The sequence below is a fragment of the Scyliorhinus torazame genome, chromosome 9 (genome assembly GCF_047496885.1).
Source record: "Scyliorhinus torazame isolate Kashiwa2021f chromosome 9, sScyTor2.1, whole genome shotgun sequence".
Classification (NCBI taxonomy): Eukaryota; Metazoa; Chordata; class Chondrichthyes; order Carcharhiniformes; family Scyliorhinidae; genus Scyliorhinus; species Scyliorhinus torazame.
The window spans coordinates 245100602-245127335 of record NC_092715.1 but is presented as its reverse complement, the minus strand read 5'-3'; the positions used below and the strand labels follow the sequence as shown (position 1 = coordinate 245127335).

Genomic DNA, 26734 nt, shown 5'->3' with positions numbered 1-26734 from the left:
GACAAGAACTCGAGTCGTTGAAATGGACCCGACTCGAATTAGTTTTCTGTGGACTAGCGAATAAATTTATTGGATTTGTTTTCCCAGCAGAGAGCTACCTACCCACTGCCGCCCCGCATTCTAGGAATTTGGAGAGAGCTGAGATCAAACTGTGCAGGATTTTCCAAACATTGTGGATAAAAAGGAACGCTGCAGCAGCTCCGTGCTTTGCTTCCCAAAATGCGCCGTGAGTAGACAAAAGTCCTTGGTAGGAGGCGGAATTTATAAAATGTACCCTTTTGTCTGCTTTGAGTGATTCTGAATCAACAACTATTGAATGCTCCAAGGATACAGTGGGCATCATTACTTGACTAAGCTGCAGGCTTTGGAGATTTCCCTTGCCGTGCAACTGCTATCACAGCATTGGTCAATAATTGGAATATTCCTCTTGATCAATTTAATTTGGGCGAGGGGCTTTGGGAAAGCAAACTGCATTGTTCTGTCCCTCTCAACTTGAGAGCCAGCAACATGATAATCAGGTTCCATCTGCTCCTCCTGGGTGTAGTCATTGCCAGACGATTGCCGTCCATCATAAAACTCATAGTGCTGAAGCCTGTCATCGCCGAACACCCTCTGAATTTGCTCTGTGTTCATCTTCTTGAAGTAATCATCCCTGTTTGCGATCTCAGCGGGATCTGGAGCAGAAACAAAGTTCCGTCTGTGAACGCTGAAGGATTATTGCGACTGATTTTATTTTCTTTCGCGCTGTCTCAATTAACACACACACTGTTACTCGGTGTCCAGAACATGGGGATGTTCTAGCCGCGCCGTGTAAATCTGTGACTGTTCAGATACAACATCGAAGAACACCACGGCACAGGAATGGGGACAATAATGTTGGCAACTCTGCTGATTAGTTGGCCATTTTCATAAACATTCAACCTTTCAACTTTACATGGGAAACAGTGGCATGTTTTTCATTGCAAATGGAAGAAAAATGAGGTTCCAATATCAGTCAACGTATCAGCATTTTAACTTCATGTTATCACGAAAATGGAACATTCACCTCAGAGAGAATTTACCCATACTTACATTGATTGAAGTGAACCTTTTTGCTTATTTAGTTTTTGCCTATTAACCATACAAATTATTTTCTAATGTTGGTGTTTTTGTTTTTCTATCCTATAGGATGGGCTCAATGATTCCAGCTGGGAGCCTCATGCCAGAGGAGTTTGGAAACATTTTGGAGCTGATTCACCAGCCACTGCTCCTGGTATTGCCTATTAAGGATGATTTAATAGGAAGGCAGCACGGTGGCTGCCTCACGGCGTTGAGGTCCCAGGTTCGATCCTGGCTCTGGGTCACTGTCCGTGTGGAGTTCGTACATTCTCCTCGTGCCTGCGTGGGCTTTGCCCCCACAACCCAAAGATGTGCAGGCTAGGTGGATTGGCCACGCTAAATTGCCCCTTAATTGGAAAAAATGAATTGGGTACTCTAAATTTATTTCTACAAAAGGATTATTGAATAAGGAGGCAAATAAGGGGGGTTTAGTAATGGAAAAGGGCAGCAGGGAATGGGCATGAATGCCATATTTATGGGGAGAAATCTGCAGCAGGACCATGTGCAACCATCCTGTGCCAGGGAGCAGGAGGTGTGGGTTCTGTCAATGAGGAATATGGAGAGCTTGACTGAACGCCCACATGAAATAACCTTTTTACAAAGCAGAATCAAATACAGATTTACATCTATGAAATATTCATAAGATATGCTGATTTATAACGCACAAGCTTCGCGAATCATATACTGAACGTAACAGTGCTGTTTCATTCTTGTTTGATTTAGTTGGTACCTGACGACACAAGAATTTTCAAATATTGAAACGGGGTCACACTGGAAAAGGGTTTGGGAAGCACCATGATGCAAAACAAACTGGCTCTGCTCCTGTTCTGCTATTGTGCCTTGATGGAAAATCTTCAGTGAGGCTCCCACACATCTGGCAAAGGCATGGTGGTGCAGAGGGACAAATTCCCAGCAAGTTCTCATTGAGCCTTTCAGCACTATTATTACAGGTTTTGTTCTGACATGCTCTATAACTCAGTGATAATTTCAACTCATTAGACCTGCCAGGAACTGTGCAAGTAAACTTGCGCATTCCAGAAAGTGTGCTGAATTATGGGAAAATAAAGTTTAAACCGGGTTTAATGTGTTCTCGGTGTACCTTCAGAGTCATTTTGCGTTTCCAACAATTTGATTAGTGTTACTCACCCGCTGGCCGGATTGCTCCTCTTCTGTCCGTCAGTCCAAGTCAAACTCAATCCTGACCCATTTCCCTGTGTTGTGAATGGTTAACAATGCCAGGCAAGCTCCCAGTGAGACAGCTTGGGAAAGCCTTGCTGCAGATTCCTGAGGGGGCTGCCACAGCAGGTCTGTCGCCTCAATACTAGAGGAGGTGGCAGAGACTGATCCCTTCAAAGGAAGCTGAGGAGAGGATGTCAGTACGAGACCCTCTTCCCAAATGTAGTCCTCAGTAACATTACCTGGCAGCATTGGGAAGGGGCAGTAACTGGAGTGAATGTGAAGAAATTCTGATCATGTACTCTCATGTGGGACATGCACAGATTCACTTTCACCAGGAGTCACTGGACAGAGGTCAGAGACAGGAACCTTACGATTTATTCCCCTCCCTTTTCCAAAATTGCTGAGTTCAACTCACTCAGCATCAACCGAGAACTAAACCTGGACTCTACTGTTCCCTGTAATTTACCTCCTTTGCTGCTGGGCCACATTATCTTTCTTTTAAGTTTAACATTTCATATTATTTAGACTCCAAGTGGGGGGGGGGGGGGGGTCCACATTAATAATAATAATCATCTTTATTACTGTCACAAGTAGGCTTACATTAACACTACAATGAAGTTACTGTGAAAAGCCCCTAGTCGCCACACTCCGACACCTGTTCGGGTACACAGAGGGAGAATTAGGAATGTTCAATTCACCTAACAAGCACATCTTTCAGGACTTGCGGGAGGAAACCGGAGCCCCCAGAGGAAACCAACGCAGACACGGGGAGAACGTGCATACTCCGCACAGACAGTGACCGAGCGGGGAATTGAACCTGGGACCCTGGTGCTATGAAGCAACAGTGCTAACCACTGTGCTACCGTGCCGCCCTAGCATGGACAGCCAGTGAATAACGCCACCAGCATGGGGTTTGATTCTCCCTTTGGCTGAAGTAGACTTGGGGCCAACCTCCCCACCCTTCCCATAACAAATCATTAGATAGACAGATAGATAGAGATAGATAGATAATAATGCATGGCAGAATTATGGACAATCATTAAACTAAAACTAAAGTGTAAAGTAACAGAATTATGTAGCTCATTTCAGAATACAAGTAATTACAAAAGATTACAAAATGTAGGTCTGCCTAATTTACAGAATAGAAATGAAAGGCTGTGGTTCCATGACTTTTAAATAAGGTTCAAGCCCTGCAGGAATATGTGAAGACTGACATTCCTTTGTGATAATGAAGCTGATCAGGTCATTGTATTCCTGAAGCATTGATATATAAAATCACACCACGTTTTAATCGGAATGACAACACTACTTTTTCGGAATCACTATTTCTCTACCTTGGTCAATAGCAGGGATGTCAATACTCACTATATCCCGGATGGAGTGATCTCTGGCCACTGCCCCTGCAGATAGTTATCAGTATTTTGACAAAACTGTGACCACAGAGCTTTTTGAATACCAAATCGGGGTTCAATGTAGAATCTGCAAAGAGGGGCAGCGAGAGCCCAGTAATCAGGACGAGCACCAGACATTTCATTGCACTTCGTAATTCCGAATAGCTGCTATTTCCTCTCCAGCTCGGACTCCCAGGTTTATCTGTTCCTCAGCCATTTTATAGTCGTTTTGCCTCCTTACTGTGAAATATCATTGTTTGCCATTAACTTTTGTCCCATTTTCTGATGGCTGTTGAGATTTTTCCAACACTGTAAACCCACAATGTCTTCACTGAACTACAACTCTTTGATTAATATTTAGACTAACCAGCTTCTATCTGTAATTGATATCGAACAGCATAGCTGTAGCAGCCACCACATCAAGAACAGTGTAGCTGTATCAGCCATAACACCAAGAACAGTGTAGCTGTAGCAGCCACAACACCAAGAACAGTGTAACTGTAGCAGCCACAACACCAAGAACAGTGTAGCTGTAGCAGCCACAACACCAAGAACAGTGTAACTGTAGCAGCCACAACACCAAGAACAGTGTAACTGTAGCAGCCACAACACCAAGAACAGTGTAGCTGTAGCAGCCACAACACCAAGAACAGTGTAGCTGTAGCAGCCACAATATCAAGAACAGTGTAGCTGTAGCAGCCACAATATCAAGAACAGTGTAGCTGTAGCAGCCACAACACCAAGAACAGTGTAGCTGTAGCAGCCACAACACCAAGAACAGTGTAACTGTAGCAGCCACAACACCAAGAACAGTGTAGCTGTAGCAGCCACAACACCAAGAACAGTGTAGTTGTAGCAGCCACAACACAAAGAACAGCGAAGCTGTATCAGCCACAACACCAAGAACAGTGTAACTGTAGCAGCCACAACACCAAGAACAGTGTAGCTGTAGCAGCCACAACTCAAGAACAGTGTAGCTGTAGCAGCCACAACTCAAGAACAGTGTAGCTGTAGCAGCCACAACACAAAGAACAGCGAAGCTGTATCAGCCACAACACCAAGAACAGTGTAACTGTAGCAGCCACAACACCAAGAACAGTGTAGCTGTAGCAGCCACAACATCAAGAACAGTTTAGCTGTAGCAGCCACCACATCAAGAACAGCGAAGCTGTAGCAGCCACAACACCAAGAACAGTGTAACTGTAGCAGCCACAACACCAAGAACAGTGTAGCTGTAGCAGCCACAACATCAAGAACAGTTTAGCTGTAGCAGCCACCACATCAAGAACAGCGAAGCTGTAGCAGCCACAACACCAAGAACAGTGTGGCTGTAGCAGACACAACACCAAGAACAGTGTGGCTGTAGCAGACACAACACCAAGAACAGTGTAGCTGTAGCAGCCACAACACCAAGAACAGTGTAGTTGTAGCAGCCACAACACAAAGAACAGCGAAGCTGTATCAGCCACAACACCAAGAACAGTGTAGCTGTAGCAGCCACAACATCAAGAACAGTGTAGCTGTAGCAGCCACCACATCAAGAACAGCGAAGCTGTAGCAGCCACGACACCAAGAACAGTGTAGCTGTAGCAGACACAACTCAAGAACAGTGTAGCTGTAGCAGCCACAATATCAAGAACAGTGTAGCTGTAGCAGACACAACACCAAGAACAGTGTAGCTGTAGCAGCCACAACACCAAGAACAGTGAAGCTGTAGCAGCCACGACACCAAGAACAGTGTAGCTGTAGCAGACACAACTCAAGAACAGTGTAGCTGTAGCAGCCACAATATCAAGAACAGTGTAGCTGTAGCAGACACAACACCAAGAACAGTGTAGCTGTAGCAGCCACAACACCAAGAACAGTGAAGCTGTAGCAGACACAACACCAAGAACAGTGTAGCTGTAGCAGACACAACATCAAGAACAGTGTAGCTGTAGCAGACACAACTCAAGAACAGTGAAGCTGTAGCAGACACAACTCAAGAACAGTGTAGCTGTAGCAGCCACAACATCAAGAACAGCGAAGCTGTAGCAGCCACAACTCAAGAACAGTGTAGCTGTAGCAGACACAACTCAAGAACAGTGTAGCTGTAGCAGCCACAACATCAAGAACAGTGTAGCTGTATCGGACACAACACCAAGAACAGTGTAGCTGTAGCAGCCCACATCAAGAACAGCGAAGCTGTAGCAGCCACAACACCAAGAACAGCGAAGCTGTAGCAGCCACAATATCAAGAACAGTGTAGCTGTAGCAGACACAACTCAAGAACAGCGAAGCTGTAGCAGCCACAACACCAAGAACAGTGAAGCTGTAGCAGACACAACACCAAGAACAGTGTAACTGTAGCAGCCACCACATCAAGAACAGTGTAGCTGTAGCAGACACAACTCAAGAACAGTGTAGCTGTAGCAGCCACAACACCAAGAACAGTGAAGCTGTAGCAGACACAACACCAAGAACAGTGTAACTGTAGCAGCCACCACATCAAGAACAGTGTAGCTGTAGCAGACACAACTCAAGAACAGTGTAGCTGTAGCAGCCACAACATCAAGAACAGCGAAGCTGTAGCAGCCACAACTCAAGAACAGTGTAGCTGTAGCAGACACAATATCAAGAACAGTGTAGCTGTAGCAGCCACAACACCAAGAACAGTGTAGCTTTAGGAGCCACAACATCAAGAACAGTGTAGCTGTAGCAGACACAACTCAAGAACAGCGAAGCTGTAGCAGCCACAACTCAAGAACAGTGTAACTGTAGCAGCCCCCACATCAAGAACAGTGTAGCTGTAGCAGCCACAACACCAAGAACAGTGTAGCTTTAGGAGCCACAACATCAAGAACAGTGTAGCTGTAGCAGACACAACTCAAGAACAGCGAAGCTGTAGCAGCCACAACTCAAGAACAGTGTAACTGTAGCAGCCCCCACATCAAGAACAGTGTAGCTGTAGCAGCCACAACACCAAGAACAGTGTAGCTTTAGGAGCCACAACATCAAGAACAGTGTAACTGTAGCAGCCACAACATCAAGAACAGTGTAGCTGTAGCAGACACAACTCAAGAACAGTGTAGCGGTAGCAGCCACAACATCAAGAACAGCGAAGCTGTAGCAGCCACAACACCAAGAACAGTGTAACTGTAGCAGCCACAACATCAAGAACAGTGTAGCTGTAGCAGACACAACTCAAGAACAGTGTAGCGGTAGCAGCCACAACACCAAGAACAGTGTAGCAGTAGCAGCCACAACACCAAGAACAGTGTAACTGTAGCAGCCACAACTCAAGAACAGTGTAGCTGTAGCAGCCACAACATCAAGAACAGCGAAGCTGTAGCAGCCACAACTCAAGAACAGTGTAGCTGTAGCAGCCACAACATCAAGAACAGCGAAGCTGTAGCAGCCACAACTCAAGAACAGCATAGCTGTAGCAGCCACCACATCAAGAACAGTGTAGCTGTAGCAGACACAACTCAAGAACAGTGTAGCTGTAGCAGACACAACACCAAGAACAGCGAAGCTGTAGCAGACACAACACCAAGAACAGTGTAGCTGTAGCAGACACAACACCAAGAACAGGGTAACTGTAGCAGCCACCACATCAAGAACAGTGTAGCTGTAGCAGACACAACTCAAGAACAGTGTAGCTGTAGCAGCCACAACATCAAGAATAGCGAAGCTGTAGCAGCCACAACTCAAGAACAGTGTAGCTGTAGCAGACACAACTCAAGAACAGTGTAGCTGTAGCAGACACAACTCAAGAACAGTGTAGCTGTAGCAGCCACAATATCAAGAACAGTGTAGCTGTAGCAGACACAACTCAAGAACAGTGAAGCTGTAGCAGACACAACTCAAGAACAGTGTAGCTGTAGCAGCCACAACATCAAGAACAGCGAAGCTGTAGCAGCCACAACTCAAGAACAGTGTAGCTGTAGCAGACACAACTCAAGAACAGTGTAGCTGTAGCAGCCACAACATCAAGAACAGTGTAGCTGTAGCAGCCACCACATCAAGAACAGCGAAGCTGTAGCAGCCACAACACCAAGAACAGCGAAGCTGTAGCAGCCACAATATCAAGAACAGTGTAGCTGTAGCAGCCACAACTCAAGAACAGCGAAGCTGTAGCAGACACAACACCAAGAACAGTGTAGCTGTAGCAGACACAACACCAAGAACAGTGTAACTGTAGCAGCCACCACATCAAGAACAGTATAGCTGTAGCAGACACAACTCAAGAACAGTGAAGCTGTAGCAGCCACAACTCAAGAACAGCATAGCTGTAGCAGCCACCACATCAAGAACAGTGTAGCTGTAGCAGACACAACTCAAGAACAGTGTAGCTGTAGCAGACACAACACCAAGAACAGCGAAGCTGTAGCAGACACAACACCAAGAACAGTGTAGCTGTAGCAGACACAACACCAAGAACAGGGTAACTGTAGCAGCCACCACATCAAGAACAGTGCAGCTGTAGCAGACACAACTCAAGAACAGTGTAGCTGTAGCAGCCACAACATCAAGAATAGCGAAGCTGTAGCAGCCACAACTCAAGAACAGTGTAGCTGTAGCAGACACAACTCAAGAACAGTGTAGCTGTAGCAGACACAACTCAAGAACAGTGTAGCTGTAGCAGCCACAATATCAAGAACAGTGTAGCTGTAGCAGACACAACTCAAGAACAGTGAAGCTGTAGCAGACACAACTCAAGAACAGTGTAGCTGTAGCAGCCACAACATCAAGAACAGCGAAGCTGTAGCAGCCACAACTCAAGAACAGTGTAGCTGTAGCAGACACAACTCAAGAACAGTGTAGCTGTAGCAGCCACAACATCAAGAACAGTGTAGCTGTAGCAGCCACCACATCAAGAACAGCGAAGCTGTAGCAGCCACAACACCAAGAACAGCGAAGCTGTAGCAGCCACAATATCAAGAACAGTGTAGCTGTAGCAGCCACAACTCAAGAACAGCGAAGCTGTAGCAGACACAACACCAAGAACAGTGTAGCTGTAGCAGACACAACACCAAGAACAGTGTAACTGTAGCAGCCACCACATCAAGAACAGTATAGCTGTAGCAGACACAACTCAAGAACAGTGAAGCTGTAGTAGACACAACTCAAGAACAGTGTAGCTGTAGCAGCCACAACATCATGAACAGTGAAGCTGTAGCAGACACAACTCAAGAACAGTGTAGCTGTAGCAGCCACATTATCAAGAACAGTGTAGCTGTAGCAGCCACAACACCAAGAACAGTGTAGCTTTAGGAGCCACAACATCAAGAACAGTGTAGCTGTAGCAGCCACAACACCAAGAACAGTGTAGCTTTAGGAGCCACAACATCAAGAACAGTGTAGCTGTAGCAGACACAACTCAAGAACAGTGTAGCGGTAGCAGCCACAACATCAAGAACAGCGAAGCTGTAGCAGCCACAACACCAAGAACAGTGTAGCTGTAGCAGCCACAACACCAAGAACAGTGTAACTGTAGCAGCCACAACTCAAGAACAGTGTAGCTGTAGCAGCCACAACATCAAGAACAGCGAAGCTGTAGCAGCCACAACTCAAGAACAGCATAGCTGTAGCAGCCACCACATCAAGAACAGTGTAGCTGTAGCAGCCACAACACCAAGAACAGCGAAGCTGTAGCAGCCACAACTCAAGAACAGCATAGCTGTAGCAGCCACCACATCAAGAACAGTGTAGCTGTAGCAGACACAACTCAAGAACAGTGAAGCTGTAGCAGACACAACTCAAGAACAGTGTAGCTGTAGCAGCCACAACACCAAGAACAGTGTAGCTGTAGCAGCCACAACACCAAGAACAGTGTAACTGTAGCAGCCACAACACCAAGAACAGTGTAACTGTAGCAGCCACAACTCAAGAACAGTGTCGCTGTAGCAGCCACAACATTAAGAACAGCGAAGCTGTAGCAGCCACAACTCAAGAACAGCATAGCTGTAGCAGCCACCACATCAAGAACAGTGTAGCTGTAGCAGCCACAACACCAAGAACAGTGTAGCTGTAGCAGCCACAACTCAAGAACAGTGTAGCTGTAGCAGACACAACTCAAGAACAGTGAAGCTGTAGCAGACACAAGTCAAGAACAGTGTAGCTGTAGCAGCCACAACACCAAGAACAGTGTAGCTGTATCAGCCACAACATCAAGAACAGCGAAGCTGTAGCAGCCACAACTCAAGAACAGTGTAACTGTAGCAGCCACAACATCAAGAACAGTGTAGCTGTAGCAGACACAACTCAAGAACAGTGTAGCTGTAGCAGCCACAACATCAAGAACAGCGAAGCTGTAGCAGCCACAACTCAAGAACAGTGTAACTGTAGCAGCCACAACATCAAGAACAGCGAAGCTGTAGCAGACACAACTCAAGAACAGTGAAGCTGTAGCAGACACAACTCAAGAACAGTGTAGCTGTAGCAGCCACAACACCAAGAACAGTGTAGCTGTATCAGCCATAACACCAAGAACAGTGTAGCTGTAGCAGCCACAACATCAAGAACAGCGAAGCTGTAGCAGCCACAACTCAAGAACAGTGTAGCTGTAGCAGCCACAACATCAAGAACAGTGTAGCTGTAGCAGCCACAACATCAAGAACGGAGCCAGCCGGCAGGCGCTACTGGCGAACCTGTAGTGCAGGTCCTACCTTTCATCTCCTATTGCACTGGATCACCACATTCAACCCCTGTTAAAAATGAGTCCGGCGGGCGTGACGGGAAACTCTATACAATTAGTGCAATTATATACAGTGGTAGAGAAAGAAAAGTCCATGTTGACGGTCCGGAGTCCATCAAAGGTTCAGCCGGTCCGGTGCTTTGCTGCTTCGTTGGGAGCGGCGTAACGGTGGCAGTGAAGTTGGTGCTGGCGGTGGTGGAGGTGGCAGCGATGGCGGTGCTGATGCTGGCCAGTCATCGGGGAACTCCGGGAGCATGCAGAAGTCCTCTTCATCCTCTTGTGCAGAAAAGGGGAGGGGGGGTCAATATTGGCGGCGCGGAGGGAGGTGGGGGGGGGAGGGTGTGTTGGGGTGGAACCTGATGGTGCCAGGTCCCTGAGTGAGACCGTATCTTGGCGGCCGTCGGGGAACTCAATGTAGGCATATTGAGGGTTGGAGTGGAGCATGTGAACCCTGTCCACCAAGGGGTCCGCCTTGTGGAGTCGAACGTGCCTATGGAGAAGGACCAGTCCTGGAGCAGCGAGCCAAGTCGGGAGCGACACCCCGGATGTGGACTTCCTGGGGAAGGTAAAAACACGTTCATGGGGTGTGTTATTAGTGGCGGTGCACAATAGTGACCGGATGGAGTGTAGAGCGTCAGGGAGGAACTCCTGCCAGTGAGAGGCTGGGAGGTTCCTGGACCGTAGGGCCAGCTGGACGGCCCTCCAAACCGTCCCATTCTCCCGTTCTATTTGCCCTTTCCCCGGGGGTTGGAGCTGGTCGTCCTGCTGGAAGCTAAACCCCTGCTGAGCAGGAACTGACGCAGCTCATCGCTCATGAATGAGGATCCCCTGTCACTGTGGATGTAGGCGGGGAAACCAAACAGGGCGAAGATGGTGCTGAGGGCCTTGATGTCATATCGGGGCATGGGATGGCGAAGGGGAATCTGGAGTATCATTGACCACACTGAGAATGTACGTGTTACGGTCGGTGGAGGGGAGGGGCCCTTTGAAATCCACAATGAGGCGTTCAAAGGGGTGGGAAGCCTTCACCAGGCGCGCATGGTCTGGCCGGTAGAAGTGTGGCTTGCACTCCGCACAGACCTGGCGGTCCCTGGTGACTGTCCTTACTTCCTCAACGGAGTTGGGCAGATTGTGAGCTTTGACCAGATGGTACAATCGGGTGACCCCTGGGTGACAAAGGCTGTCGTGTAGGGCCCGGAGTTGGTCCACTTGTGCGCTGGCACATGTACCTCGGGAGAGGGCACCTGGGGGCTCGTTGAGTTTACCGGAGCGATACAAGATCTCGTAATTATAGGTGGAGAGCTCAATTTTCCACCGCAAGATTTTATCATTTTTGATCTTGCCCCGCTGTGTGTTGTTGAACATGAAGGCTACCAACCGTTGGTCCGTAAGGAGAGTGAATCTCTTACCGGCCAGGTAATGCCTCCAATGCCGCACAGCTTCAACGATAGCTTGGGCCTCCTTTTCGACGGATGAGTGTCAAATTTCAGAGGCATGAAGGGTGCGGGAAAAGAATGCCACGGGTCTGCCTGCCTGGTTTAGAGTGGCGGCAAGGGCGACATCTGAAGCGTCACTTTCTACTTGGAAAGGCAGTGACTCGTCCACTGCGCGCATCCCGGCCTTGGCGATGTCTGCTTTGATGCAGGCAAAAGTGCGTTGTGCCTCGGCCGCGAGGGGGAATTGGGTGGACTGGATGAGTGGGCGGGCCTTGTCCGCATAGTTTCGGACCCACTGAGCGTAGTAGGAAAAGAACCCCAAGCAGTGTTTGAGGGCCTTGGGGCAGTGGGGGAGGGGAAGTTCCATGACGGGGAGCATGCGGTCAGGGTCGGGTCCGAGAAGTCCGTTTTGAACTATATAGCCGAGAATGGCTAACCGGGTCATGCTGAACACACACTTCTCTTTCTTGTAGGTCAGGTTGAGAAGAGTGGCAGTGCGGAGGAATTTATCGAGGTTGGCATCGTGGTCCTGTTGGTCATGGCCGCAGATGGTGACATTATCTAAGTACGGAAAGGTGGCCCGCAAACCGTACTGGTCGACCATTCGGTCCATCTCTCTTTGGAAGACCGAGACCCCATTTGTGACACCGAAAGGGACCCTAAGGAAGTGGTAGAGGCGACCGTCCGTCTCGAAGACAGTGTATGGCCTGTCCGACCTCTGGATGGGGAGCTGTTGGTAGGCGGATTTCAGGTCAATTGTTGAGAAGACCCGTTACTGCGCAATCTGATTGACCATATCAGATATGCGTGGGAGGGGGTTCGCGTCGAGCTGCGTGTACCGATTGATGGTCTGGCTGTAGTCCATGACCATCCTGTGTTTCTCCTCAGTTTTAACCACTGCCACTTGGGCTCTCCAGGGGCTGTTGCTGGCCTCGATAATACCCTCCTTAAGCAGCCACTGGACTTCGGACCGGATGAAGGTCTTGTCCTGGGTGCTGTACCGTCTGCTCCTAGTGGCAATGGGCTTGCAAACCGCAGTTAGATTGGCAAAAAGGGAGGGGGGATCGACCTTGAGGGTCGCGAGGCCGCAAACCATAAGGAGGGGTAAGGGCCCGCCGAATTTGAGGGTGAGGCTCTGGAGGTTACACTGGAAATCCAGGCCCAAGAGGAGTGCAGCGCAGAGATTAGGAAGGACATAGAGGCGGAAGTTACTACATTCTACGCCCTGGACCGTGAGGATGACTGTACAAAAGCCTTGGATCGGGACGGAGTGGGATCCGGAGGCTAGGGAGAACCTTTGATTGGCAGGGTGGACCGCGAGGGAGTATCTGAGTGAACAAAGCTTTCCGTGCTCCCGGAGTTCAGCAGGCACGTGGTCGCGTGGCCGTTGATTTTAACCGTTGGCGACGCGGTGGCCAGGTTGTGCGGGCGAGATTAGTCCAGCATCATCGAAGCGAGCTGCGGGTAGCCACCTGATGCTTCGGGTGGCGAGCGTGTGCGGTTCCGATGTCGGGATGTCCGGGGACCTTGTGGGGAACAAGATGGCAGCGCCCATGGTGCGCACATTGCGGGGTCGGGACAAGATGACGGCTCCCATTGTGCTTCTGGCGTTTGGGAGGGGGCGATAGCGGGCGCGATCGCGAGTGCGCGGGCCTGGCACACAGCCGCAAAGTGGCCCTTTTTACTGCAGGCTTTACAAACTGCAGTGCGGGCCGGGCAGTGTTGGCGGGGGTACTTCTGCTGACCGCAGAATAGTATCGGGGACCCCCGGGGTGCGCGGATTGGCATGCGGCGCAGGCGTATTGTGAAGCCAGGGCACCGGCTGAGGAGGTCTTCGGCAGGGTCCAGGAGGGGTAGGAAGGGGTAGAAGGGTGGGCAGCTCGGCGGGAGATGTACAATTGTATGTTACAGGATGCGACCGTCATGGAGAGCGCCAAGGTTTTCGTCTCCGCCAGTTCGAGCCTGGCCCCTTCCAGCAATCGTTCTCGGATGCGGTCCGACGCAATCCCCGTCACAAAGGTGTCGTGTTGGGTGTTCCGCTATACAAACGAACCAACACGGTTGTAGATGGTACAACTCTGTTTTATTACTCTTGATAACAACATCTGTATACGTATGACTGTGGTTCGAACTTTACCCGTTAACCTGTGGACCTCGCCCTCACACTACCTTAGAGAGGCACTCAGCACATGGTGTATGTCTGAGTGGCACGCTGTGAGCTCTGTGCCCTGAGCTGTCTCCTGCTGAAATGAAGGGGAAGTGTGGTGTTCCCCGTTTTGTAGTGCGTATGCTCTCACTGGTGATTGGCTCTGATGTTGCGTGTGTGTTGATTGGTCCGTTGTTCTGTCCATCAGTGTGTATGTGTGTTTGCACCATGATATGTTTATTTGAATATCATGACAGAAGGCATCGCGCATGAGGAGATTTGCGTGTTCGGTGGTCGTGACGGCCTGACAGTCACAGTCCCGGACGAGTGGAATTAGGGCCCACCAGAAGTCTTTGATGGACTCACCAGGTAGTTGCGAGCGGGTGGCGAGTACATGCCTGGCGAAGAGCGTGTTCGCCTTCTGCACGTAGTGTTCTTTGAGGAGTTCCATTGCTGTTGTGTAAGTCGTGGCGTCTTGGATCAACGGGAACACGCTGGAGCTCAGTCTGGAGTACAGGACGTTTATCTTCTGAGCCTCCATTGGCTCGGGGTCCGCAGCCTTGATGTAAGCCTCGAAACATGCTAGCCAGTGAGTAAAGTCTTTCCTGGAGTCGAGCGTGTGCGGATCAAGCTGCAGGCGATCGGGCTTAATTCTGATATCCATTCTGTGGAAAATCTGACTGTAATAAATTGATGCACGGTCAATTGCACAAAGACTAACGTTGGATACAACTGTGGCTTTATTACAGTCAGATGCGTGGCCTCCTGCTGCAGCTGGTGAAATGGCAGGGCACTGGAGGTCATGCATATTGATACAGTTCTCCGTGGGCGGAGCCAGCCGGCAGGAGCTACCGGCGAACCTGTAGTGCAGGTCCTACCTTACATCCCCTATTACAGTGGTTCACCACACTGACTGCAACTTTTAACAATTAAATGATGCCATTCTCTCCCTTCCCAAGGCTTACTCTTGGATTCCACTCCGAGGAGGTTGCTTCTTCACAGTTGCAATAGATTTGGGTAAACTTTGCCTGTCAACAGCCACCGAGAGTTACCTTCGTAAATGTACTAATCATGTGACAAAGGAATGGTAAAACAATCATGTATATTCTTTATTACAAGATAAACTATAGGTCGCGATCTACCGGCCTCATTCCGATCATGCTCAAGTGAAACGAGGCTGGTGAATAACGGGAGAGGCCAAAAACGAGATCCGCGCCATGGGCCAAACAGTTTGCGATGCAACCGGCCCGCTCCTGTCGGTGAAATCGGCATCTCGCCGTAGAGAGGTGAGAAACCAATTATCACCATTTAAGCCCCATTTCCATACAACTAATGAGAGCCACCCTTTATCCAACGCCCTCCCGTCATATAACGGCCTCCCCAGCAAGTGCCCACGCTGGTGCCGATTAGTACTCCTTTTATAAAATGTGAACTGGGCGGAAGGGCTTCTGTGGGGAGCGGAGGAGGGGAGTAGCCATCTTTGCTCACAGGCAAAGAGTCCGGGGACACTGGGCTTGCTGCCCCTGTACTCAGCGGGGGGTGGGGGACCCTCGGCTGAAGGTAGGTCACCATGGGAAGGTGAGGGGGTAGCCAGCGGGCAACCACTCACGGCACCACCATGCCAAACCCTGGATTGTGTGTACCCATTCTGGGGTCAACCCTTACCTCTGCCTGTCTGCCTCAATGGCCACCCATAACCCCCGCTGACTGCCGAGGCCTCTGGCCGTGCAGCTGGCCTCTAGGGAATTGGCAGTCATGGTTAAGTGAAGATGTGGGAATGATTGCCCAGCATTCCAATCAGACCGTGGTGAATGTACACTGCGGGAGGCAACACCACACATGCAGCAGCCAACATCCGAACACCCAGGGGATGGAACACAGCTCTGGCTGGAGGGTGGGTGAGTGCCACGGGGAGGGGGGCCAGTGCCCCGTCAGGTTGACGTTCTGAGCGGGTGTCGGGGTACAGGGCCCGGGGCCCGGTAAGGGTTGCCCGCTGTGACCGGGAGTGCGTGGGCAGGGCGTTCCGGGGAGGGGGGTGGGGAGGATCAGTGGGGGAATGGAGTGTTTCCGGGGGTGGGAGCCACCACTATTTGTCCATGTTGCCAATGCCTTAAAGATGTTGAACGCTATGCCAGGGATGTTGGACTCAGAGGTTGCCCTAATAGTGCTGGTGGTACGCGATGCGACCAAACACCGGAGAAGGCTGCAGCAACAGTGTCTGCAGATGTTCGAGGCAATGGCCCATGTGCCGGAACATGCCCTGAGGATCCAGGTGCCCATCAACCTAGGGAGGGACCCAGAGGATGAGTCCCACTAAGGCCCAGGATGTACAGGCATCGCTGGTTCTTTGAACAAATGACATACAGTGCATGCAGCAGGAGGCTCTGCTTCAAAAAGGAGACGGTGCGACACCTGTGCCATATAGTCACGGACTTGGTACCACACGCAGGAGCAGGACACCCGCTCCCAGTGGCTGTCGAGGTCACTGCAGCCCTGAACGTTTCTGCCATGTGATCATTTCAGGACTCTAGCAGGGACCTGTGTGGACCTCACAGGCCACAGCCCACAGGTGCATCCGGCAGGTCACGAACGCCCTGTATGCCCGGGCGGAAGACTACACCATTTTTGACACGGACCAGGCTCAGCAAGATGCCCGAGCGGCAGGTTTCCCTGCCATCGCCGGGATACCCGAGGTCCAGGGAGTCATAGATGTCATGCATGATGCCTGTACGGCGGCCGGAGACCAAAGCGGAGACCCGCTACAACGATACCCATGCAGCCACCCGGGCTGTCCTTGAGCAGTACATCGGACTCCTCAAGATGCGGTTCCAATGCCTCGACCGCTCTGGTGGTGGACTCCAGTACACCGCCCAGAGGGTCGTCTGCTTTGTGGTGGTCTGCTGTGTCCTCCACGGCCTGGCACAGCAGCGGGACGACGAGCTGCAAGTTGGTGATGAGGAACGTGTGGCCATCTCCGAGGAGGAGGGGGACGAGGAGGACGAGGATGATGAGGAGGCTCCGGACCGGCAGGGGCTGGAGGACAAGGCCGGGGAGGAACCTGAGGCCCATCCGGAGGCTGCAGGACACGTGGCAGTGGTGAGGGTCCGGCAAGCCCGGAGGGCCAAGGGGGCTCTCATATTCGCTCGCTTTACCTAGGATGTGGTCTGGTCCGTCTTCACAAACTTACCCACCCACCAACCCCATTTACACCCTCCCAGGATATGTGTCACATCACTCCAGGGTGCTGGGTCAGTGTTTTGGCACTGTCAGCGGGTCACTGTTGAGGACGGGGGTGGTGATGATAACCTGCAGAGAGCTGAGCGCTGGTGCTCCTCAACCTATGCCATAGTCTGATCCCGATTGCGGAAGAAAATAACAGAGGCTTCCTACTGATTTTGCACAAGGATGTTTATTGTTCAATACAGGTTCTCTCTCTCCCAATGGAGTTGCCCCGCACCCCTCCCCACCGCCCCAAATCCCCACCCTCCACACCCACTTTCACCCCCTACCTGCCCCATCCCCCCCCCCCCCCCCCCCCCCTCCCCCAGTGCCCTCAGTGATCCCCGCTGTGCCTGGACCTCCTAGCTCAACCACTATGTCTAGATGTCTCCCCAGGATGCACATCTGTCAACCAGGTGCTTACCTCATCCCGTGGCCTTTGATGCCCTTGGTGGACATCCTCTGGGGGTTCTGAGGCTGGAGGCCCCCGGCCCCCCTGTCGATGTCCCATGCACAGCTGTACCGCCCTGTCCCGTGTGCTGACCCCGAGATGCAGCCACATCAGAGGGATGGAACCCGGCGGAGATAATGGCCACCATTGCTGTCCCAAGTGATAGTTACAGAATTTACAGTGCAGAAGGAGGCCATTCGGCCCAGCGAGTCTGCACCAGCCCTTGGAAAGAGCACCTGACTTAAGCCCACTCCTCCACCCTATCCCAGTAACCCCACCTAACATTCTTTTGGGCACCAAGGGCAATTTAGCATGGCCAATCCACCTAACCCTGCACATCTTTGGACTGTGGGAGGAAACCGGAGCACCCGGAGGAAACCCACGCACACACAGGGAGAACGTGCAGACTCCACACAGACAGTGGCCCAAGCCGGGAATCGAACCTGGGACCCTGGAGCTGTTTGAGCAACTGTGCTGACCACTGTGCTACTGTGCAGGGTGCGGGTTGGCACCCAGGGCCCCTTCCTCCCGGTCTGTGCCAACAGGCCCCTGGGATCCACCTTGGGATGGAGGGGCAGCTGGTTCAAGCCCCCTGCATCATCTGGCTCTGCCAGCCCTGGCGGCTCCCCCATGTCTGCACCATGGTGTCAAAGCCCTCGGCGATGCTCCTCTGTGACTGCGACATGCTCTGCCGCGCCTCGGCAATGCCGGCGCCATCTCCTGTGGCTGCAGCCTGTGGGGCTCCTCCAATTGCCTATGAATCTGCTGGAGTGGTGCTGACGTCTCCCTCTGAATGTCCCGGCCTATCGTGTCCATCTGCTTCAGGTAACCCTGTTCCAGAGGCTCAGCGTCAGGCTGGGACCCAGCTGGGTCCTGGGTCCCGACAGAACTCCAACTGCTGTCTCGGCTGGGGGTTCCTCCTGATGTACATCAGCAGTAGTGTGGTGTTCACCAGATTGTGCCCCAGAAACCTGACCACTAACATTTCCCACCGAGGTGTGTGTATCTGCGCTGGTGGAGGGTGGAGGTGCCGCAACTATAACAGTTGCACCTTGTAGCTCTCTCCAAGGTGCTCCCCTCAGAGTTAGGAGAGGTGTCGCCCAGGATGGGCGGAGCACCTGCAGGGGAATGGACGTGTGGTCAGTGGGAGGGTTGGGTCAGTCAGTAAGGCAATCACTACTCACGTTTGACAGGTCCCTCGGGTGGCGTCCGGTGGTTCCTCATCACTGTGGTGTCCGCCAACCTGTGGGTGACCGCCCTGTCCTCCGCCACACCAGTCACGTCCAGGGCCTGTTCCTCAAAGAAGGCGAGGATTCTTAAGTCCAGCACCCAACCACCAGGCTGGGCCCTCTTCCGCCAATTATTGGAGAGCTTTTCCTGAGGAGACACAGAGAGGGCATCATTAGCCACACTTGTGGCTCACAGTTGCGAAGGGGGGTTGGGGGTCGCCTGGGGGGGTTGGGAGGTGGATGCCTCCTTGGTGGGGGGGGGGGGGCGATGGTGGGGCAGTTGGTGTCTACTCACTCATGGTGCCCGCTGTGGGTCGTTGACCTCCTTCCGGCACTGTAGGCCAATCCTCCTGGTCACACTCCACGATTTGACCGCTGCTCCCACCTCGTCCCGGGCAGTGCTCGCTGCCTTGTGGCTCACCCTCAGTGACCGCCGGGGAAACAGGACATCCCTCCTGACCGCAACCAGGAGGCTCCCCAGGTCAGCATCCCAGAATCTTGGGGCTGGCTCCTCGGCGGGCAAGTTGGTCGAGCAAGTGCAGCTTAAGTGCTGCTCGACCTTCTGAGCGCCGGGGGTGGGCGGGGAGGCAGGTGGCGTGGAGGGGGGTCTCAGGTGACAGGTGAGCACGGTGCTGGCAAATCAGCTGGCAAGCCGTCATATGGGGCAAGAAGGAAGTGAGGCCTCGTTAAGTGGACCAATTAATATTGGATAGGAAGTCCACGGCAATTTCCGCTCGTGAGCACACTTAGACAGTTTTCCAGAGCATCGCGCCCATAAACGATGTTTTTTTTTTAACAAATAATTTTATTGAGCTATTTTAGGCATATAGAAAAAGTGACATTGTACAGTACAAAAAAAAGAAGTCAAGTCACAAATTAAACAGTGCGAACCACGGCTCTGTTCACGCAAGGACCTGCCTCAATATCCCCCTACTCTCACCTACTCTACCCTGCCCCCCCCCCCCCCCCCCCCCGCCCCACCCTGCTGACGCTTACTCCTCTGCGAAGAAGTCAATAAATGGCTGCCACCTTCGGGCGAACCCTAGTAGCGAGCCTCTCAAGGCGATCTTGACTTTCTCAAGGCCAAAAAAGCTCGCCATGTCCGATAACCATACCTCAGCCCTCGGGGGCTTTGAGTCCCTCCATGCTAACCGTATCCGTCGCCGGGCTGCCAGGGAAGCAAAGGCCAGAACGTCGGCCTCTCTCTCTTCCTGGACTCCCGGGTCCTCCGAAATCCCAACGATTGCCACCCCAGGGCTCATTACCACCCTAGTTTTCAATACCCGGGACATGACATCTGCGAATCCCTGCCAGTACCCCCTGAGTTTAGGGCACGACCAGAACATGTGTACATGGTTAGCCGGCCCTCCGGCGCATCTAGCACACTTGTCCTCCAGCCCGAAGAATCTGCTCATCCGGGCCACCGTCATCTGGGCCCGATGCATGACCTTAAACTGGATCAGGCTGAGTCTGATGCATGTTGCGGTCGTGTTTACTCTGCTCAGGGCTTCTGCCCAGACACTGTCCTCCATCTCCCCCCCCCCCCCCCCCCAAGCTCCTCTTCCCACTTAAGCTTCAGGTCCTCGGTCTGCGTATCCTCAGCTCCCATTAGCTCCTTGCAGACGTCTGAGACTCTACCCTCACCCACCTCTCCCCTGGAAACTACCCTGTCCTGCCTCCTCTTCGGCAGGAGACGTGGGAAGGACGGCACCAGTCTGCGTACAAAATCCCGCACCTGTAAGTATCTAAATTCGTTCCCCCTCACTAGCCCAAACTTCTCCTCCAGCGCCCTCATGCTCGGAAAGCTCCTTTCCAGGAATAGATCCTCCATCCTCACAATCCCCGCCCTCCTCCACAGTCGATACCCCCGTCCATGTTCCCCGGGGCAAATCGGTGGTTGCCGCAGATTGGGGTCCACACCGATGCTCTTACCTCCCCTACATGTCTCCTCCACGGGCCCCAGATCCGAAAAGCCACCACCACTATCGGGCTGGTGGAGTACCGTGCCGGCGGAAGCGGCCGAGGCGCCGTGCCCAGGGCTGTTAAGCTAGTGCCCCTGCACGAAGCAGCCTCCATCCGCTCCCAAACCGACCCCGCACCCACCATCCATTTCCTTATCATCGCTATGTTGGCCGCCCAGTAATAGTTGCTGAAGTTTGGCAACGCCAGCTCCCCTTCTCCTCTGTTCCTTTCAAGCATCACCCTCTTCACCCACGGCGACTTCCCTGCCCATACAAATCCCAGAATAATTTTATTCAGCCTCTCAAAGAAGGGCCGCGGGATAAAGATGGGGAGACACTGAAAAACAAACAAGAACCTCGGGAGAATCATCATCTTAACAGTCTGCACCCTCCCCGCCAATGACAGCGGGAGCGCATCCCACCTCGGATCTCCTCCCTCACTCGTTCCACCAGTCGGGACAGGTTGAGCTTATGCAGCTTGCCCCAGTCCCGTGCCACCTGAATCCCTAAATATCGGAAACTCTCCCCCACTAGCCTGAACGGCAACCCCTTCAGCCTACTCTCCTGACCCCTCACCTGAATTACAAACAACTCGCTCTTAACCATGTTCAGTTTGTATCCGGAGAACCGGCCAAATTCCCTCAGGGTTGCCATAATACCGTCTATCCCCAGCATTGGATCCGATACATATAACAGCAGATCGTCTGTGTATAACGAGACTCTATGTTCCACTCCCCCCCCCCCCCCCCCCCCCCCCACCCCCGGACCAGCCCTTTCCAGTCCCTGGAAGCTCTCACTGCATTTGCCAGCGGCTCTATGGCCAGCGCAAACAGCAGTGGGGAGAGAGGGCAGCCCTGTCTTATCCCACGGTGCAGTCTAAAGTAATCCAATGTCGTCCCGTTCATCCTTACACTCGCCTCCGGGGCCTGGTACAATAGCCTAACCCAGTCGATGAACCACCCCGCGAACCCGAACCGTCCTAGTACCTCCCACAGATAATCCCACTCGACCCGGTCAAAAGCCTTTTCAGCATCCATGGCTACCACTATCTCTACCTCCCTACTCTCCGGGGGGCATCATAGTCACGTTAAGCAGCCTTCTTAGGTTGGCCACCAGCTGCCTCCCCTTCTCAAACCCGGTTTGGTCCTCCCCAATTACATCCGGTACACAGTCCTCAGTTGTAGTCGCCAAGATCTTAGCCAGTAACTAAGCGTCTACGTTGATCAAAGAGATCGGCCTATATGACCCACAAGCCTCCGGGTCCTTATCCCGTTTCAGAATGAGCGAGATGGTGGCCTGCGACATCATCGGGGGTAAACGGCCTCTGTCTCTTGCCTCGTTAAAGACCCTGACCAGCACCGACCCCACTATCCCGGCAGATTTTTTGGAAAACTCCACCGGATACCCATCTGGCCCCGGGGCTTTACCCGGCTGCATGACCTTCAGGTCCCCCAATACCTCTTCAATCCTGACCAGGACCCCCAGTCCGTCCACCAACCCCCTCCCCACTCTTGGGAAGGTCAGTCCGTCCAGGAATCGCCTCATCCCCCCCGGTCCCCCGGGCGGTTCCGAAGTGTACAGCTTCCTATAAAAGTCCCTAAAGACCTTGTTCAGCCCTGCCGGGTCACCCACTAGATTACCCTCCCCATCCACTACCCTCCCTATTTCCCTAGCTGCTTCCCTCTTCCTCAGTTGCTGTGCAAGCATTCTAATGGCCTTCTCCCCATGCTCATAAATCACGCCTTTTACCTTTCTAAGCTGCTCTACAGCCTTGCCTGTAGTCAGCACCCCAAATTCGGCCTGCCGCCTCTGTCGTTTCCTGAGTAACTCTGGCCTCGGGGATTCCGCATAACTCCTGTCCGTCCGTAGAATTTCCTTAATCAGTCAGTCCGTCTCTGCCCTAGCTGTTCTGTCCCTGTACGCCCGGATTGAAATCAGCACCTCTCTCACCACTGCCTTCAGTGCCTCCCAGAGCACTGCTGCCGAGACTTCTCCAGTATCGTTCACCTGCAGGTAATTCTGCATGCATTTCCTCAGCCTCTCGCACACCACCTCGTCCGCGAGTAATCCAACTTCCAGCCTCCATGGTGGGCGCTGAAAGCTGTCCTTACAAAATTGCAAGTCTACCCAGTGCGGAGCATGGTCCGATATGGCAATTGCCGAATATTCTGCCCCCACCATTCCGGCCAGCAGGTCCCTACTCACAACAAAGTAGTCGATTCGGGAATACACCTTGTGGATGTGGGAGTAGTACGAGAACTCCCTCGCCGTCGGCCGGCTAAATCTCCACGGATCTGCTCCCCCCATTTGCTCCATGAACCCTCTCAGTTCCTTTGCCATCGCTGGCAACCTGCTCGCCCTTGAGCACGACCGGTCCAGGCTCGGGTCCAGGACTGTATTAAGTCCCCGCCCATGATCAGCTTACGCAAGTCCAAGTCGGGGATCTTCCCCAGCATCCTCCTAATAAAATCCACATCGTCCCAATTAGAGGCATACACACTGACCAGGACTACTCTCACCCCTTCGAGCTTACCCCTCACCATAACGAACCTGCCACCCCTATCCACGACTGTGCCCTCTGCCTCAAATTGTACCCTTTTATTAATTAGGATCGCAGCCCCACTCATCTTAGAATCAAGCCCCGAATGAAAGACCTGACTGACCCAGCCCTTTTTAACCTAACCTGGTCTGCCACTTTCAGGTGCGTCTCCTGCAGCATGGCTATGTCCGCCTTCAGAACCCGCAGATGCGCAAACACACACGCCCTCTTCACTGGCCCGTTTAACCCTCCAACATTCCAGGTGATCAGCCTGGTTGGGAGGCACTTCGCCCCCCCTTTGCAATCAGCCATCCCCTTTCCTTGGCCAGCCCCCCAGCCATGTGTCGTGCTTCATCTGACCTGACCCCTGACCAGCTCCACCCATGACCTCCTCACTGTTGCCATGCCCAGTTTCCATCCCCGTCAGCAGAACAACTCCCCCCCCCCCTCCCCCCCCTAGCAACACCATCCTATCACCTAACGCCTGCTCTAATCCAACTACATGCATACACCCCACCTCGGCTACCATTGACTAGCACCACTCAGCTAGCCTGGGGCTCCCAGCCTCGGCGCCAGCTCATCTCCCACCCATTGTTCCCAGTCACCCCTCCCCTAACTCATCTATACCACTTCCCCAGATCAGCCCTACTAAACACTCTGTACAAGTCATAAACAACCCCCACCCCAACAATAGCACAATTCAAGTTAAACAAGAAAAAAGAGATAAGAAATAACAGGCACTCTCAGTCCTTCCCATACAGACACAGAAAAAGATAGCACAAAGTTCCCCTGAAGCATCCATCTTAACCCAACACTTTTAACTGTTTTCTTGATTATTTTCCCCCCAGCCAAACTCCAACTAATCAGAGAGCCCAAAAAGGAAACATTCAGGTAAACCACGCAAAAAGCTCGCAAAAAAAACACACATCTCTACCACCTTCCAACACCCTAAAAAAGTTTTTAAAAAAGAACGACAAAAACGGACCCAAACATGCAGGCACTTTTCAAAACGTGAGAGACACCACTTATACTTAAAAGTTCTGACATGAGTCGAAACGTCCTCAGCTCAGGGTCAGCCCTTGACTCTTAACAAACTCCATCGCCTCTTCGGGTTCCCCATATACGATGTTGACTGGGAGGTTATGTAGGCACATCTGCCTTGCAGGTCTGCTCATGTACACTGAGTTCAGGGACAAAGGATTACTCTATCACGTCCGATCTTGATGGCAGTGACTGACAGCAGATTAAGATATGTACCCATGAAGATACATGTATAGCAATTCACAACATCCCCCTTTCTTCTAAACTAGAGGTTTACCTTCAAAAAAGTAAAACTATTTACATTGCAGCAAAAGGGAATAACATTATGATACCATTATAGAAAGTCTCTGAAATTTATTATTTTTAAATTTAGAGTACCCAATTCATTTTTTCCAATTTAGCGTGGCCAATCCACCTAGCTTGCACATCTTTGGGTTGTGGGGGCGAAACCCACGCAAGCAAGGGGAGAATGTGCAAACTCCACACGGACAGTGACCCGGAGCCGGGATCGAACCTGGGACCTCGGCGCCGTGAGGCCGCAGTGCTAATCCACTGCGCCACCGTGCTGCCCTGTCTCTGAAATGTATTGGTGGTTTGCTTATCCATCCAGACTTAATGGTGGTGACCTTGGTTGGAAGCTGCTGTGTGTTTTCAAAATGTTGCTCAGCGTTGCTTTGTTTGTATTACATCTTAAACCGTGTTCTATTTGCAACAGGATCACATTGAGTTCTGGTTGTGCTTTTGACATCTGTTTTGTCACACTGTTAAAGAGTTTGGTGTCTGCACTTCATAGAATTTACAGTGTAGAAGGAGGCCATTCGGCCCATTGCGTCTGCATCCGCTGCTTGGAAAGAGAACCCTACTTAAGCCCACTCCTCCACCCAATCCCAATAACCCAATAACCCCACCTAACCTTTTTTTGTTGGACACTTAGGGCAACTTATCATGGCCAATCTACCTAACCTGCACATCTTTGGACTGTGGGAGGAAACCGGAGCACCCGGAGTAAACCCACGCAGACACGGGGAGAATGTGCAGACTCCACACAGACAGTGACCCAAGCCGGGAATCGAACCTGAGACCCTGGAGCTGTGAAGAAACTGTGCTAACCACTGTGATACCATGCTGCCCCCAATCTTTTTTTTTAAATTTAGAGTACCCAATTCACTTTTTCCAATTGAGGGGCAGTATAGCATGGCCAATCCACCTACCCTGCACATCTTTGGGTTGTGGAGGTGAAACCCACATGGGGAGAATGTGCAAACTCCACAGGGACAGTGTATTTAAACCTCACCACTATTCTTAGAATTCTTAGGTTTCCCCTTTACGGAACAAGGGTCAAGAGATTCTAAATGGTGGACAGGGATTCACACTCCCCGACTCCTACACAGACGTAAGAGAGTGCTATTCAGGTCAAACTATTGTTTCAAGTTATTCCCCGGGATAACCCATATCTTTGTAGAAGAATTTTATCTACTTACCACCTAGTAGCCTCGATTCTGGGTCCCGCGTTGCTAGATAAGTAAAGTAGACTTCTGTAATAAACCACTGTTTCAGGTTTAAACTTTAAGCTATTTTATTTTTTCTTTTAAAAGATAAAATCACTGTGTTTACAGAAAAGTAAAAAGATCTTGCTTCTGGATTCTCCTGGTCGGTTGACCTTCCTGGGCCTCCTCGACAATCTCTCTCCTTTATCTGTTGGTCTCCTCCCAGTTGTTCTACGGTTCTGCTTGGCTTTCGTATTCTGTCTGTCCCTTGTACCGAAATCACCCTGCAGGCTGAGAGTGAGTGCCTGGCTGGGGCGATCTGGGATATATATCACCTTTAAAACAGCTGATTACATGACATTATTCTAAAGTATTTTCTTCTGGTCCTGATCGCAATACTTTTCCTGTCCATGTGATTCCACATCAAGTCCTCATAATATCATGAGAGGGCCTTTGTGTAAACCTTACCTTGGTCTGCCAGCTTACTGGAAGGGAGGTTTCCTTGTTAATTATACTGGGGCATTCCAGTCTTTCATTCCCTTATCTTTTGGAAGTATTGTATTTTCTTGTATTCTTAAATGTTTCAAATTATTCAAAATTAAGATTGTGATAATTCCAATCAATTGCTTGCTAAATTAATTAACTTCTATTAAAGGGTATAAAACTCATCCTCTTTATTTAACTTAAAACTTAATTTTTTATAAGAATTTCTTGAACTAAAGATATTAAGTTACAGCATGAACTGCTTCCTTATCTCAAGGCCTGTGTGATAATGTCTGTCTGCTTTCTAAAGAAATGTTTTCTGCAGTTAACCCTTCAAGCGCCTTCTGCTATTTCATTTTACCATTTCACTACATATACTTTTATGGGATCTTTTC

At 51.3% G+C, this 26734-nt stretch overlaps 1 long non-coding RNA gene across 1 annotated transcript; it reads right to left on the bottom strand.

The window, feature by feature from the left end:
• Positions 1-26445, bottom strand: LOC140430087 (uncharacterized). Its single transcript, XR_011949320.1, has 3 exons — positions 25851-26445; positions 18784-18976; positions 1-674 (listed from the first exon to the last, which is right to left on the bottom strand). It is a non-coding gene; the product is annotated as an uncharacterized lncRNA (long non-coding RNA).
• Positions 26446-26734: the final 289 nt, after the last annotated feature.